Genomic DNA, 16,148 nt, shown 5'->3' on the forward strand with positions numbered 1-16,148 from the left:
TGCTCCTCGACCAGCTTCCGCCCGGTCTGCTGTTTGCCGCTCCCGTCTCTGGGACCTTCGACGTCTGTGTCCATCCAGACGTCTGTGACGCCCAGCCGGCCACGCGTCGTCTCCATTGTCCGTTCTGTCACTGTCATTAAGTGGTGTTCAGATTCCGGCTTTGGGGAAGAAGCTCACGTTCCGTGTTTCTCCGTAAGCCAGAATAAGGGGTGCTCCATGCTGTGTATGCTCTAGACCGCTTCCCTCGCTCACGCAGCGTGCTGGGTACTTGTGAGCGCCCCACGGTCTCGTGCCCCACACTCTGTCTCCTTCTTCCTTCCTGCCCCAGCCGCGGATGTTAGTGTGTGGGGCTGACTTCTTCCGTCACCAGCCAGGCTCCCGGGACGCCCCGCTTCCAGAAACCTCTGCTTAGATTGTCTGTTCCCACGGGTTCTCCGTAGGGGTCTTTCTGTGTGACTTCACTTGCACCTGTGTTTAACGCTTCTTTCCTTTGCGGCAAAAAAGTTGCTTTCTGAAAGGTCTTTTCCCCCTGAGCCCCTTGCGTTCTTTATCTCTTACTCTTAGCTTCGACTTGCCTCATTCCGCCGAGAGCACCCGCCCAGAGCCCACTCCGACCTTGCCTCCTCCCCCCGTCCTCAGTGTTGGGCTGGGGCCCCCTTCTTGTTCCCGTATCTCAGGCCAAAGTCATCGTGTCAGCTGGCTGTCACAGCCGGAGTCCTCCCGGAGCGCATTTCGGATGTACTTACGTCCACGCCCAAACGCCCCAACGCCCCAGCGCACTTGGTGTTCACGGTCAGAGTGCGTTCCCTGTGACGGCCCGGTGCTGTTCCATGTAAGGCCCGCTGTCCCTGCACATGGCTGCAGGTCCGTTGTCCCCCTGCCACCCGGTATTGTGCCTCTGCCTCCACCCCCCCTTACGGAGCACCCTGCCTTGGTTGGAGATCGCTAGAAGTTTCTGCGAGTGAAAACAGAGGTGGTCCTCTTCAAGAAAAGCTACTTTCAAACCACCTTTCAAAAGGGGACCGGTTCCCCTTCTGATTAGCTTAAGCTCAGCTGACCTTGATTTTACCTCCCGAGCCCCGTTGCCCCTGCCGTCAGACGCAGCAGGGTCGCGGGAGTGCTGTCCTGGCACCTGCACCTTACGCTGTCCCTTCAAAGCAGGGCGTTGATCTTGCCTGTGCCCGTGGGCAGCCGGCTGCAAAAACGTGTCCCACTGTGGTGGCCGTCACGCGCCCCTGGTGTATGTGAGCAGTGCCTGCCGCCCCAGGGGCCGCGACCCTCTCCTGGGCAGAGCACGGTTGTCACCTCAGACCCTCGGCCACGACGGCCCCTGCCCGGGGCATGGGCACCCGTGCAGGGTCAGTTCTGGGCGTGCGTGTGGCTTCTGGGTGTAATTTGCTGTCGGGTCAGCGCCTGAGCCACGTTCCCCTCCATCTGTGGCCCGTGGAGCTGTGACGCCATCTGCCCGTCACAGGGCGCTGGGACAGGTGTGGGGTAACAGCTGTTGACGTTTTGTCCACACGGGAGGGTGGGGGCTCAAAGCAGCCGCTGGCCACCGCTGTTCCTAAAGGCAGACGCCACTGGAGGGTCCGGGGTGGGTTCGGCCCGGCGCCCCGTCCGTCTCTGCCCCGCAGGCTCTTGGGCCTGCGCCCCGGCTGTCCTCGCTGCTTGGTGGAGCCGCGGGCACGTGGGCCGGGGACCAGCGCCAGCCCATCCCTGCGTCTGGTGCAAGCTGGCAGGTGAGCTGGTTATGCAGGCTGTCAGACCAAGCCGCGTGCACAGGCCGCCCTGAGATGGTCCCTTCTCTGCCAGGGACCCGCAGGGGTGGCAGGAGCCCGCACCCTGTCCTTGCGCCCTCCAGCCTCCTGAACGGACCCCTCCTGTCCCTGTGCTCTGGCCTGTTGCCCTCTGGACGTGGCGAGCGTGGGGCAGCCCACCCGAGCCCTTTGCCGCGCTTTCCTGACGGCGAGACTCGTGAGGTTAGCCACCGCTCCTCCTGGAGGGGCCGAGTGCTCGCGGCCACCGATCGGGCTTTCTTTGTGCTACTGTGGCCACCCTGCCTCGGTTCCTTCTCTCCCCTTCCAGAGTCGGCAGCAAGATGCAGGCCGGGCTGCCGTGCGCTCCCGGGGCTCCGGCACGCACAGCCCGCCATGCCGCTTCCGTGTCTGCCGCGGCGGCACTGGGTTTCTGCTGCCTCGTGACGAGGCCCCTCCGTCCTCTTTCCAGAACGTTCCCCGTCTGGGCCTCCGCTGGCAGCGTCTCGTGTGTGCCTGTGTCCTCTAGCAGGCTGTGCAGGGCAGTCTGTCCTCCTCCCCAGGATTCTGGCAGCCTGCACTTACGTCCCCGGGCTCCTGTGGTTTTGTGCGCTGCACAGGAAGGTGCCACGGACACGGCACGTCGTCCCCTGCACCGTCCCCATGGTCGCGAGGCGGCTCGGCCTCGCTGGTTCTCCGTCGGGGCCTCAGGCCCGCGCCCCGGGTGTCGGGTCCACTTCCTGGCAGAACTGGGTCCCAGGTCCCGGGTGTAGACGGGAGCTGGCCGTCAGACGGGCTGTGAGCAGCTGTCGGGTTAAGCCCCAGGTTGGTGGTGGCCTCGCCCCGGCTGTCCGGGGGCGGGGGCGGGGCACTTTGCGGTCGGGGCCTCGGGAAGCCCGGCCTGCTCTGCCGCGGCTCCGTGCTGGCGGCCAGCCCTTCTGTGCCGTGCTTGCCTCATCCGTCAGCGTCTCTGGGAAGAAAGACCCGTTTCTCGTGGCGTTCGTGGCCCAGTCCTGGGAGCTCAGCTCTCTCCTGCCACAGGCAGGTCTCCGAGGTTTCGGTCCTGCGGGGCACGCTCATTGCCATCGAGAAATGCCGCGAATGCTCTCCGGCTCTCCCTCCCCTTCTCCCCGCGCAGCCCCAGCCCCTCGAGCTCCGAAGCCCTTCGTGGCTCCTACCTGATCCGCACCGCTGGTCCGCGCACGTTCCGCTCCTGGCATGAGGCCCAGACGGCTCCCGTCCGACGCCTCCGAAACAGCTCAGTCAGGGTGTATGCTCGCCCTGCGGGCTTCGTGCCCGGCGCAGGCTGCAGAGCGAGTGCACGTGCGTGTGCTTGCACGTGGACACGCGTGGGCCGGGCTCCGCTCTGAGCTCCCCACCGGTCGTGAGGCTTCCGCACCGCAGCGCGTCACGCGTGGCTCAGGCCCAGGGTGACCCAGACTTGGGTTAAAGGCTGCAACCACACCGTGCCCTTTGACCTCCAGCGATGCCAGTCTCGTATCGTGCTGCCCCCCCCTTAGTGTCTGGGCTGGTCGGGGGCTCTGTGCAGGTGTCACCACGTGTCCCGGTCGTGGTCGTCTTCCGGCTCGTGGGTGTCAACACCGCAGAGACCCACCTGCCCTTCGCTGCCCCTCATGCGCATGTCCGTGCCCTGCTTGGTTCCTCTTTCTGTTCCCGTCGGTCTCCGCAACATTCTGGGCAGCGGGAGCGTCTTTCAATCGAGAGACCGCGGGCCTCCGAGCCATGTCCCCAGGCCCTGAGTCTTCCCGCCAGTGGAGGGGCCGCTGAGGGCAGAGAGCGGGAGGGAGGGCCAACGGGCAGAGGTGGCGCGGGTCCCAGGGCCGGGGGGACCTGTTTCTAGCAGAGAATTGTCCCGGTTTAAGGCTGTTGTCTGCGTCCCCTTCACTCGTGTCCTGAAACTCTTCCCCGTGGATCTTACTGGGTGGAGGAGGAAGGGACCAGGCAAAAGTGGGCTCGTGTGCGGCGTCAGGAAACGGAACCCACGTGGCACGGTGTCCTCTCCCGGAGCATCTGGGCATCGTGTTTGTCGTGAACAACTGTGCCTAAATTACATGCACGTGGTGCAGCGTGCGAACTGCCTCTCGAATTGGTGGAAGTCTGCACTGTGGTAGAACTCCTGTGTGCGTGCACACACACACACACACACACACACACACTCACACACATTGGGACATCACAATGGCCTTGTCAGTGAAAGTGCGGAATTGGATTGACTCGCAGCTCATTTTAAAACATGCAGACGAGGACCTTCTCTGCGTACCTTGTCTCGTCCTTCCCAGGAGCGGTGCTAGACAGCAGCTCTGCTCGTACAGCCCGAGTAGCCACCACCTGCAGGCAGAAGCCTCTAGAGTTACATTCTCTTCACGCTGTGCAAGCAAATGACTGTGGACTGGCTGTAGGCTAACGTGATGTAAATACTCCCACTTCTCTGCTTCCGGACGCCACACCCACCCTTGCTGGGTTCCGTCCTTGTCGTGTAGGAGCAAGCGAGGGGCGTGGACTGTCACGGACTGTCGCTAGGGAGCTGTGGTTGCCGCCGATGTGATGGTGGCCCTCACCCCGGACAGTTAGGGAGCCGTGTCCTCGGAGTGTGGGTGGTGGGGGCAGACTTGCATGACAGTGAGCTCTTCTGGGTCTTTCTCTGTTTTTCTGGGAGCAAAACTTCAGCTTCTGTTGCTGATAGTTTCACAGGGAGGTTGTGTCAGCATGGGGGACAGCTTTCCACGTGTGCACAGCCAGGGCACGTGGGAGGAGGGAGGTTGTACTGCAGAGCCCGGCCGGTAGGTGTGGGGCCCCCTCGGGGGACAGCGGGCCACACTGCAGACGAGGACCGCCTTCAGTCCTCCCCTCGACGTTCACCCCAGAGGGGCGGTATTGTCGTGGCCTGGAGGCATCCTGGTCACACGGGGACAACACTCGGGATGTATCTTCCTCATGGCGCTCTGCCTTTGGCGCTGTGGGTACTCCCTTGACCTCTTTCCCCTCCTGGCTGCACTTGACAACATGCTTCCGTGAGAGCACGAGCCCCGTGCGCATCCTGACTCCTGCCTCAGAGTCCCGCTCTCACCCACGTGCTCGAAGGTTCCTTGAGAAGGAGCGCCTGCGCTGCCTAGAAGCTGAGCACGCAGCTCGTTTAAGACACTGTGACTTCAGGGGCACCTGGGGGGCTCAGCCGACTTCGGCTCAGGTCACGATCTCACGGTCAGTGGGTCCGAGCTCCGAGCTGGGCTCTGTGCTGACAGCTCGGAGCCTGGAGCCTGCTTTGGATTCCTCTCTCCCTGATCCTCTGCCACTCAGGCTCTGTCTGTCTGTCTCTCTCAAAAATAAAGAAACACAAAGAACTAAAAAAAAAAAAAAAAGACACTGTGACTTTGCTGCATTCCTTTCCTTGTTTTCTCAGTGAGTGTGTGTACTTTTTGTGTGTCCCCTTACACTGGGGGGGGGGTGTGTGTTTGTGCGCGCGCGTGCGTGTGCGCGCGCCAGGGCCCCTCCTTGGGCAGCAGGGGGCACCAGCGTCCTCCTGTCACTCTGGTTCTCTCCCCCCCCCCCCCCCCGCCCCCCCCCCCCCGGGTCCCGGGTCCCAGTTGGCTGCATCCTCAGCTGATTTACAAGCTTCCCTGCACTTTGCAGACGGTGTTCTAGATACCGTCACAGATACGAAGACCTTGCTCGAAAAGCACGTGGCAGAATCGGGCTCCCTGCCGGCATCTCACTGAGGTGCCCCAGGTGGTCGGGTGTTCTTACCCGGGCCGGTACTGAGCTCAGTTCACTGATCCCTGACCCCTGACCCCCGACCCCAGGCTCCCAGAGGGACTCTCTCAGCCCTCAAGGCCCCGGATGCAGCAGGGAGCAGGGCCAGACCCCAGGTGCTGGGGGACCTGTGTCAGTGGGCAGTGGGGACCCAGGTGCAAGTGCCCTTTAGAGGGGGCATCTCGGCATGTCCCCCCAGTGTCCCCCCCGAGCCTCTGCCTTCCCATGCTTCACCTGCCTGTGTTCTCCCTCCCTCCTACACATCCTGAGCTCCCACTTACCCTTGGAAACGCCTCCTCACAAAAGCTCCCTCCTCCCACCACCCCACCCTCCAGCCGGGCTCACGGTTCAGCGGGGCCAGCACGACAGGGTGCGGATGGCTGTGAGGCTGGAGCAGTCCGGCTGAGGACAGTGTCCTCTGGAAGAATCTCTGAAACCTCCTCGAAGAGTCAGTGTAAACCCTTGGAAATAGATGCCGTCTCCACTTTGGCTTGGCTGCACCTTCGGGAGGCGGAGAAGCTGGAAATGGTTCCAAGAGCGGTGACTCATGAGCTTACGTGCGTGTGGTCCCCCCGTCAGCACGTCAGCGGGGCTGTTTACGGTCTCTGAGCCTCTGTTTCCTCATCCGTAGAATGGGGAGAGTTGCTCCTTCCTCGACTCCACGGAGCTGTTGGCACTCACAGGATGTACCTGGACTGCCCTGAGAATCGCAGTGTCTGCGATGGTGTCATTATGGAACTTGTTAACGTTGTTCTGTCTTGCTCTGGCCCTAGTGCTGTTCGTCTAGTTTTCTTTCATGTTCAGGCCTTGACTCGGGATCTGGCGAGAGTGTGCAGACCGATCCCTGCTGTGTGCTAATGCCTGGCACGTTCTCTGTGCCAAGCACCACGCTGAGCTCTCTCCCGGATCGTTTCTAACCCCCCGCAAGACGAGAGGCGCCTTCTGTCCCTGTCCCCATGTCACAGATGAGAAAACAGACTTACAGAGGTCACCTGACCAACCCTGGTGGACCGGGGGTGGGCTCCGTGCCCTGTGCCTGGGCCTTGCCCCTGCAGATCGCAGACCTTCCCGCCACACCTGTCCCGCCTCTAAGGGCGAATGTCAGTGCACTCTTCGCAGGGAGAAAAGTGTTTCTGGCAAAGGCTGGTCCCCTTCTATTTTGGGAAGCCTGAGCACGGGGAGACTTGGCTCAGTGTCACGTTCAGAGGGCCAGTGCGCCGCGGCACGAAAGCTTGAATTCGGCATGAGGACGGTGTTGGGCACGGCCCTTCAGGTGACACAGCCCAGGAAGAGCCCAGGCGCCCCGTGGGCGTTGGCTCTGCAATGGGCTTCCTGAGACGCAGGGGCTGCTGGGGTCCTTTCTCCCCCTTGAGGCTACATGCTTCCCACATCACCGATGGTGGCGCATCAGAGACTGCTCGGGGATTGGGCCCTGGGCCCCACTGACCGGGGGGGCGTTTCTCCGGCCCCGCAATTTCCATTCCAGGCTTCCCGGCATGCCCGTGTGGAATCCTTGCAGTGATGGGATGAGAGTGTATCATTCTGAGAGATTATCTGGGGTCTTCGGTGGCTAGGGAGTTGTAGTAGAAAGGAGCCATGGTGTGATTTAGCTTCTCTGCTAGTGTCTGAATTCCCAGAGTCAGAGATTATGTAGGATTCATTGTTCCTGCATGTTGGTGACGTCTGCTACTTACAGATTGGGTATGGGGACTGTGAGCGCCTGTGTTTAAACTAATGAAAATCATTGTAGCCACGCTGTCCCTGCATCGTCAGCAGCCCCTACGGTAACAGGCTGTGGCACGGATCACTTCCTGGGTGTCACTTGTTTTGGGCCCTGGATTCTGGCTCCGGGTGGCACCTCCCACTGTTGCAGACAGCCTGTCTGTTAAGTTGGAGTTCGATGCACAGAAGGGCTTAGATGCTCCTAGTTTGTCCCGAGGTCACAAATCAATTTAGGAGGGGTTTCCAGTTGTGGACATGTGTTCTCACTCCAGATTTTAAAATTATCGTGAACGATTGATTGAATTTCTGTTGTGCTTGAGACGTAGCGCTGAAAGTTGAGGACGGAAAGACGGAGTCCGGGTACCAGGCTCTAGAGCTGTGGCCCACGGGGCAGACGCGGAGGCAGTGCTGACGTGGCCTGTTCAGTTAGCGTGCTTCCGAAACCGAGTCAGGATCCTTTCCACGTGTGCACAGTCCGAGCTCTGTGCAGGCCCTGAGGCCGTGGCACTGTGGAGAGCAGAAGGGGAATGAGGAGTGGGCCGGTCCTCACCCTGATGTGGGCCACTCTGGGGTCGGGTGTTGGGACACCCCTCGCGGTTTGGGCACTCTGGATAATTGCCTGTGAGGACACTTTGTTTTTAAGAGGAACCGGTGTCCTTTGGGCGCGGATGGGGACTCTACGACACAGGGCCCATATGTCTGTGGGGCTTGGTTGAGATTTTCACCCCCGAGAAGTAAACTGAGACTGGCTTCTGTTCCTTCTGTTCCTCGCGGGGGAGCCTGGTGGGCGGTGTCCTCAGCCTGCCTGGTTCCAGGTGTGTCACCTTCCCCGTTGTCTGGAACGAGGACGCTGCACTGGTCGATTCCTGGGGCTCTCCTGAGCCTCCAGCCGAGGGCTTTCTGGAAGCCGTGGACCAGGATACCATGGCTTCTGTTTAAAGCTGCCGTTTACCAGTTATCTCTGCGTCGAATTAGAAAATTGCATTTTTGAGTTTAAATGGCTATTTTATGAAAATAAACTCAGGGAAGAAGTAGGTTTTCCTTGGAGAAGAATTCTTTTAAGGCCTCTCCGTGGGAGACCATAATTTTGAGATGACGGCTGAGACCCTGGAGGAGCGGGGCACACGAGAGGCCGGGGCGGAATCACCGAGATCGCCGTCAGGCGGTGCGCCAGCTGAGGAGAGGAGCCGGGGAGGCGCCCTGAACCCCAGATCCTGTCATTTCCGCGGCACACGGGCTGCACACGGGCTGTCGGTCTCCGGCGAGAGCTTACTCTGTCCTGTGCGCGGACGGGGTGGAGCGCTTCTTCCCAAGTGCGCGGTGAGGACAGGTGAGAGGTGTTCTCGTGGTCCCGGTGCGGAGAAGCAGAAAGGAAAGAAGTTGGGGATGGTCACAAGAGACCGCCCCTGGGGAGCCCCTCCAGGGAGCCCCTCGGGGCTGGGGACCGACCGGCTTCGTCCCGCGGCGGGCTCGTTGAGAGCCCGCGTCCACGCAGGTGTCATACGGACGAGCACCCGTCTTTCGTCTTCACGCGGTACCAAGTAAAGCGTGTTTTGAAATGAAGACGTTCTGTGTTCCATTTTAGCACTTGAACATTCTGTGGGCTCCCGTTCTTCTGTGACTGACGAGAATAGAGTCGCTGGACCTCTCTTTGCTGGAATAGCTGTGCGCTAACCGAGGTGTCAGCTGCTGATTTCATGCTGGAGGCGGAAGCCCAGATGGGCTCGCAGTGGAGTGCGTGCGCCGGATGTGTGCACGCGCGTGTGCGTGCACGCGCGCGTGCGTTCCCTGTGCGCCGCGTGTACTGGGGGTATCGGCTGTGTGCGTGCTGTGCAGATGGAGCGTGCTGTGTGGTATGTGTGCTGCGAGCTGTGCGTGCTCGGTGTGTGTTGAGGGTATATGGTGTGCGTGTGCTGAATGTGTTGAGAGTATGTGGAGTGTGGGAAGAGTGTTCATGCTGTGTGCCTGGAGGGTGTGTGCTAACTGTGGGCAGTACGTGCTGTGCATGTAGCTTGTGGAGAGTGTGTGCTGTGAGCGCCGTGTGTGTGTGCAGAGTGTGTGGAGAGTGTGCTGTGTGTGTGCAGAGTGTGTGTGTGCAGTGTGCTGTGTGTACAGAGAATGTGCGGAGAGTGTGCTGTGTGTGTGCAGAGTGCTGTGTGTACAGAGCGTGGAGAGTGCGCGTGGAGCGCTTGGAGCGTGGGCGGAGACGGACAGGGAGCGGAGGCCCCGCCCAGAGACTTGCGTCAGGCCGGCCCCCCTTGCGGGTGGGGTACGTGGGCCGCGGGGTCATTACTTGGCTTTTACCCTCACCGTCCCCGTGTAAACATGTGGGCACAGGACGGTGAGGACGATGGTGATGAGGACGTTGACCATTTAGTGTTTAGGTACCAGGCCGGGGCTGAGTGCATTATGTAGATTATCTAGTTTTTAAGTTTACTTTAAAATGTTTTCCCGGCTTTTCTTTTTGGATATGATGGACGTGTAACGCTGTATTAAAGTGCGCTTGGGTGCACGTATTGTGCAGGGATCCCCACGGTCCCCACGGTAAGTCTGCTCGCACCGTCACTACGCCCAGTGACACACGCGCTTTGTTTTGTGTCTTGTGATGAGGTCGTCCAAGATCTACTCTCTTAGCAGCTGGGGAGTGCGCACTAGAGTGTCGTCAACTAGTCCCTCACTGTGCTCCCACCCCCGGGACTGACTTACTCATTACTGGAGTTGGTCCTTTTGACCGCCTTCACCGGACTCCGCGCCCCACCCCTCCCTGCCTGCGGCAGCCAGTCTGTTCTCCGTACCCATGAGCTAGTTTCTTTATTTTTAAGATTCCACGATAAGTGAGATCGTACGGTGTTTGCTCTTCTCCGTCTGCCTCGTTTCACTTGCTGTCTAATGCTCTCAGGGTCCATCCACGTTGTCACACGTGGCGGAATCATATTTCCTTGTATGTGGTGTGTGTGTACATGTTCAGTGATACTTTGGATCACGAGTAACTTGTTCTGTGAACGTTCTGCAAGACGAGCAAATATTTCTAATACATTTTAATTCGATAAACGAAAGGTGTCTTGCAGTACGAGTGGTACGTGACGTGGAATGTCACATGATCACAACTGAGCCAATGGTTCTCTCTCTCTCTCTCTCTTTCTGTCTCTGTCTCCCTCTGCGGGATTGGGGGTGATCGTCAATGCAATGTCACTTTTCTGCAAAATCCTCAGAAGGAGACAAAGGCAAGTGTCATTGGATAGGTTCCTTGTTAAAGTTGCACAGAAAAAGATTCCATTGAACCAATAGAGAGCAGTGATTCTGTTAGTGATGGTGAAAGTCGTCCTTCACAGTAACCCTCCCTTCTCTTGTCTCCCTCACACCAGCCACACAGGTTTTCCAGGTAAGTGCAGGTTGTTTTTCTTTGTATTTTGTATTATTTTGAGGAATCTTACGCTATTGTAATAATTTTTATATGAATATTTTAGGGTTGTGGAACGAATCATCTGAGTTTCCACTATTTTTTATTGGGAAATTCACTTTGATATACAAGTGCTTTGGATTACAAACATGTTTCCAGAATGAATTATGCTCGCAAACCAAGGCTTTACTATATGTGTATACACACACACACACACACACAGATATACACATTGTGTTATACACACACATACGTAGATGTACATATACACATTGTGGTGTATGTAGAAATATACATAGATGTGCATGTACACATTGGTATATGCACACATACATGGAGGTCTATATACATATTGTGTATACACACACGTATGTAGATACATATATACATACACATATACATACGCGTATTGTATACATACATGTACGTAGATGTACATATACATATTGTATACACATATACGTAGATGTACATATTCACATTATGGCATATACACACATGTAGATATACGTATTGTGGTATACACACATATGTAGATACACATATACACATTGTGGTACACACATATACATAGATGTACGTATACATATTGTGGTATACACACATACGTAGGTGTACATGTACACATTGTGGTATAAACACACGTATATGTAGATATACATAAACACATGTGGTACACACACATATACATAGATGTACATATATACACATTGTGGTGTACACACATACGTAGATGTACATATACACATTGTGGTATACACACATACATGTAGATGTACGTATGCACATTGTGGTATACACACACATACGTAGATGTACCTATACACATTGAAGTACACACATACACACATATACGTAGATGTACATATTCACATTATGGCATATACACATACGTAGATATACATATACATATTGTGGTATATACACATACGCAGATACACATATACACATTGTGATACACACACGTATACATAGATGTACGTATACATATTGTGGTATACACACATACGTAGGTGTACATGTACACATTGTGGTATAAACACACACATATATGTAGATATACATAAACACATTGTGGTACACACACATATACATAAATGTACATATACACATTGTGGTATACACACACACACACACACACTCACAGTCTCTATTCGTTCATCCATCGTTCATCCTTCCGTGGACACAGACTGTTTCCACGTCTGGGCTGTTGGAAGTCAAGCTGCAGTGAACATGTGGACAGCAGAGTATCCAGTTTATTCTTTTTTTTTTTTTTTCCAGTTTATTCTTCTGTTGTTGTTCGCATACTTCCAGTGAGGAATTTGTTAATGTGATTTGCCAGGCTAGCAGCACCTGTTAGTAGTGGAACCAGGATTTGGATCTGTGCAACTTGGTTCCAGAGTACCTGCCTTATAGGTTATTAGGCTTTAAGGTTGTTGTTTCTGGGGGAAGAGTTGTGTAAACATGCCCTGTTATAAAAATGTTTACTTCTTGGTTTTGTCATGAAGGATAGAGATATCGTGGTCACCACTTTTGAGTGATGTTTGTAACGACGTACAAATATTAGAGCTTAGAGGCCAGTGAGATCAAAGATCTCAAGCACAGGTCCCTTTGTCTGTTCAGAAATATAGTTCTATTTTATAGGCCCAGATATCTTGTAGCTGGGGTAGGTCCCAGCATCCTCACTTCTTTGGCATTATCCCTGTCGGCACGGGGTCCCTGACTGTAAGCAGGACGTCCTGTCCTTCCAGATTGGGGCTGCCATACACTCGGACAGGTTTATCGGTGCAGTCTGACTTTGGACGCGCTCTTGGGGATTCAGGTGACTGACTCTGTTACCAGAATCTGTTTTGGCTTATGAGTTTTGAACAGCAGGTCAGGACATTCGGACTGTCAGGGTCCTCTGAGCATGGTTGAGTCCCTTAGATGTCTGGTCCTGGACAGTGAGGGCTTGAATGCTGAGGGTCCGGACAGCACGGGATGCCTTCATTGTTCTCACGCAGTCATCTTCTAGAAATGAGGCAGGATTCCAGAATACAGGGCGTGTTTTAATTAGCTTCTTTTTTTTTGAGATCCTGTGCTGAACTGTGTCTTACACTCCTGACTAACCTCTTTGGGTCCCATCTGCATCGTATCTCTGCCCTCATTGACTTTCTGTAGCACCTCCAAATTTAGCATCATCTGGAAATTTAATTAATGTGCTGTTTACTGCTCCTTCCAGATCGCTAATGAAGATGTTAAATAAGACTCGATCCCCAGAGCAGCCCGCTGGACACCTCCTCGCAGCTTAATGCCCCGTCATTTATCAGCACGCTTCGTTTATGTCCTTCCTCCGGGTTCCAAACCGCGAGGGGGTGCTTAGACAAAGCTCAGTTTGAATTCATTTTTCCAGTAAGACTGTAAAAAATACTGTGCCACATTCCTGCCGCCACCCCAGATATGCGATCTGCTTTGTTCTTCCACAGGCTGGTGGTCTGCTCTCCGCCCTCCTTCTCACCTTCTCCCTGTGGCAGAGAGGGAGCGGTTAGCGGCCACGGGTGGCGAGGCCAGACCGACCTCTAGATCATTCCTGTCTGAAGGCGTCTGGCCGTGTCTCAGTCTCCTTGGGTCACGGGATAGACCGGCCTCCTGCTCCCTGTGTCCTCACGTGGTCGTCCCCTGTGTGTCTGTGTCTGTGTCTTCCCTTCCGCTGGGTTAGAGCCCACCCAGATGACCTCACTTAACTTCAAGGCCGTGTCTCCAAATACGTCACGTTCTCAGACACCGGGGTCAGGGCTGCACCATGTGAATTTTGCGGGACCCAACTCAGCCTGTAACAGCTGTGGATTATTTGATCGATCCATTTACTTACACAGGAGGTTTCGGGAGAGGGTTTCATCTGGATTCGGTTCTCAGACCCAGTGTTGGGTAACCTGTCCGGCCCTTACTGCGTTCCTGTCATTTCACGACGCGGTTCCTTGAAAGGGGCACGAGCTTCGCTTTTGTGTGTTTGAGTAAAGGCCAGACCTTGGAGGCCCGCCGCCTGTTGGGCTGAGGCATTTCACTTGCTCACTACTGAGACTGGAGTGGGATTGGACAGGTGTGGTCAGGAGGGACCCGGCAGGGGATTCGGCCTGGGGACAGTTCGGTAGGAGGTGTGGCCATGGGTGTAGCACGCGGAGGCCTGGCTGAAATCTGTGCCCAGGAGGGTTAGCTCCTCTGTCCCACGCAGCCTGCTTTGATGGAGGTCCCCGGGCACGTGCCCGGGGCTCCGGGACAAAAACACGCTGCTCAGGCGCGAGGTGGCGGTGGGTGGCATGCGGCCAGGGCAGCCCAGGTGCAGGCACTGTGCCAGCAGCAGTTGGACAGCTGGGCTGGGGCGGTGACCACACCCGTGCTCTGTACCTGGAGAGAGCGGGACTTCCCAGGCCAAGGCTGGTGTCCTCCTCCCTCAGCCGGAGGGGGGCTGGGGGGGAGCAGCCACTCAAAGGGCAGGGTGGGGTGAGACGTGCAGGCCCCAGAGTCAGGGCGGGTCTCAGACCAGGCTGTGTTTTCAGAAGATGACCCTGGATCCGGAGGGGATGCCCGGGCCCGAGGGAGAGCCCTGCTGCTGTGCCTGTGCGTGTCGTTCTTGTCATTCTGTGGTCCTATGACTCACCAGACATAAGGTCACGCCAAGACAGTCTTACGAAAAGCTGCAAGTACTGTGAAAGGAGAAAAAACCTTCCCGGTAGCTTGTACCATTTCAGGGGAGACGGGCCAGAGGAGGGTCTTTAAAATAAAAAACCAGAGGCGTAAGCCCGAGTTGGAGAACAAAGGGGAAAAGATGCGGCCTGGGGTTGGTAAATCATGATTCTTTACATCTTCCGTGTAGCTGGCGACTTGCTTGCCTTGGGACCCCGTGGCGGGCGGGTGAATGGCAGCTGGTGTTACCGCAGCGGGAGTCAGTGTCGCACCCCGTGTTTGGGGCCGAGCATCCCACCAGGGCCGGGAGGCGGTTTTCCGCAGAGGAAGGTGGACTGTCAGGAAGACCGTCGATCACGGCAGCACGGGGTCCTCGGGAAATCAGAACAACGAGGAGCTGACAGCAGCGGGCTGGGTGATGCACGGCCGGCACGTTGGCCCTGCCCCTGCTCACAGGTGGCCCGGCTCTGCTCCGTGGCCGGTGCAGCCCTCCTGGGCCCCAGCGGCTCAGTATGGGGATGGCTCGAGCCGTCGCTGGGACTCCGTGGGCCTGGGAGTCGGGGGCGGCTGGGAGGCTCTGTGGCCCCTGCCGAGTGCGACCCCAGAGTCGGGGTGCGGGTCAGACGCACGTGCTGGCACAGCGTGTCCTACCTTGCCCCCTCCTCCACCCTCCCTGCTTCCCTCCTTTCCCTTCCCCTAGGCCCGGCTGGGCCTTCCTTTCTCATCCCAGCGCTTGTGATTCGAGTCCTAAATGCATCCCAAGCTGTGAGCTGTGTGACGAAGTCCAGTCTAGGCACCGGCTCTCGTCCTGGCCCTGGAGGTTATCAGCTCCGCAGCCTCGAGCACTGACGTCCTTCTGTACCTGTCAGGCTGGGATGATGAGGACGGGATCTCGTGACTCTCGTGACGAGCAGGCCCCCGTGTGCCGTGTCTTCTGCTAGCTTCCCCGGATGGCCTTTCTGTGCTGGGCTCCCCGTGTGTGGGCTCCCTGTCCTGGGGATCCCTCCACACCGGGTTCCGGCCCCCCAGTCCCCCGACTTCTATAGTCTCGGGCCGCTTTTCAGGCCGGCCTCTCCACCTTCAACCTCCCGAGTTCCTGCAAGGGTCCTCCTGTCACGGGGGTGTCCTCCCGCAGGGGGCCCACCTCGTCCTCCGTGCCCAGCCCCTCCCCGCACCTGCACGGCACTGCGCCTGTGGGTGGAGCCTCGCCCAGCTCGGTCACTCGTGGCTCAGCCAACTCCTGGTCCTGCGTCCATGGGGCGGCGATCCGTGGTGAAGCTGAGAGGGGCGCGTACGGCACCAGGAGGGCCGACAGAAAACACGCGACACCCCGTTAAACTTGAATTCCAGACACGTAGGGGTGATTTTTAGTGTGATTATGTCCCGTGCAAACTGTTTCTATACTTTTCAGTGTGGTAGCCCTGGTCGGAGGACACGCTCCGGACAGAAGCTCAGGCGCCGTGCGCCCGGGGGGGAGGCTGGTCAGGCAGTGGTCTGTGGCTGTCAGAGTGGCAGGTGGGCCGGCAGCTGTACCCTTCGAGGGCTTTCTTCAGCCCGGGCCACCAGAAAGAACTCCCGGGGCTCCCAGAGTGCAGGTGTTGGATGTCCCCAGCATCCCCCGTCTCCGCCGGTGGCGGCCCTGCTGGGGACCGCGTCTCCTGGCCGGGCTGGTGCTTCTCACAGCCGCACCATTTAATTTGCACCTCTTGCCACCTGTCCCTCGGACGTGGCCGTGGCGGTCACGGTGCCTGTTTCCTGCTCTCCCGGGACAGCTCGCCGGTTCTCAGGTCCTTGCAGGCAGCTACACTGGAAAACTCAGAAGGAAAGAGACCTCAGTC

General features: G+C 57.2%; 1 protein-coding gene across 4 annotated transcripts in view; it reads left to right on the forward strand.

Annotated features, from left to right (window-relative positions):
• EIPR1 (EARP complex and GARP complex interacting protein 1) overlaps positions 1-16,148 on the forward strand; it is a 121,164-nt gene that overhangs the window by 26,174 nt on the left and 78,842 nt on the right. The gene's annotated exons all lie outside the window — the stretch shown is intronic.

The sequence above is a fragment of the Lynx rufus genome, unplaced genomic scaffold (assembly GCF_022079265.1).
Source record: "Lynx rufus isolate CCGP_SWC_20201006 ecotype Redwood Valley unplaced genomic scaffold, mLynRuf1.p SCAF_8, whole genome shotgun sequence".
Taxonomy (NCBI): domain Eukaryota; kingdom Metazoa; phylum Chordata; class Mammalia; order Carnivora; family Felidae; genus Lynx; species Lynx rufus.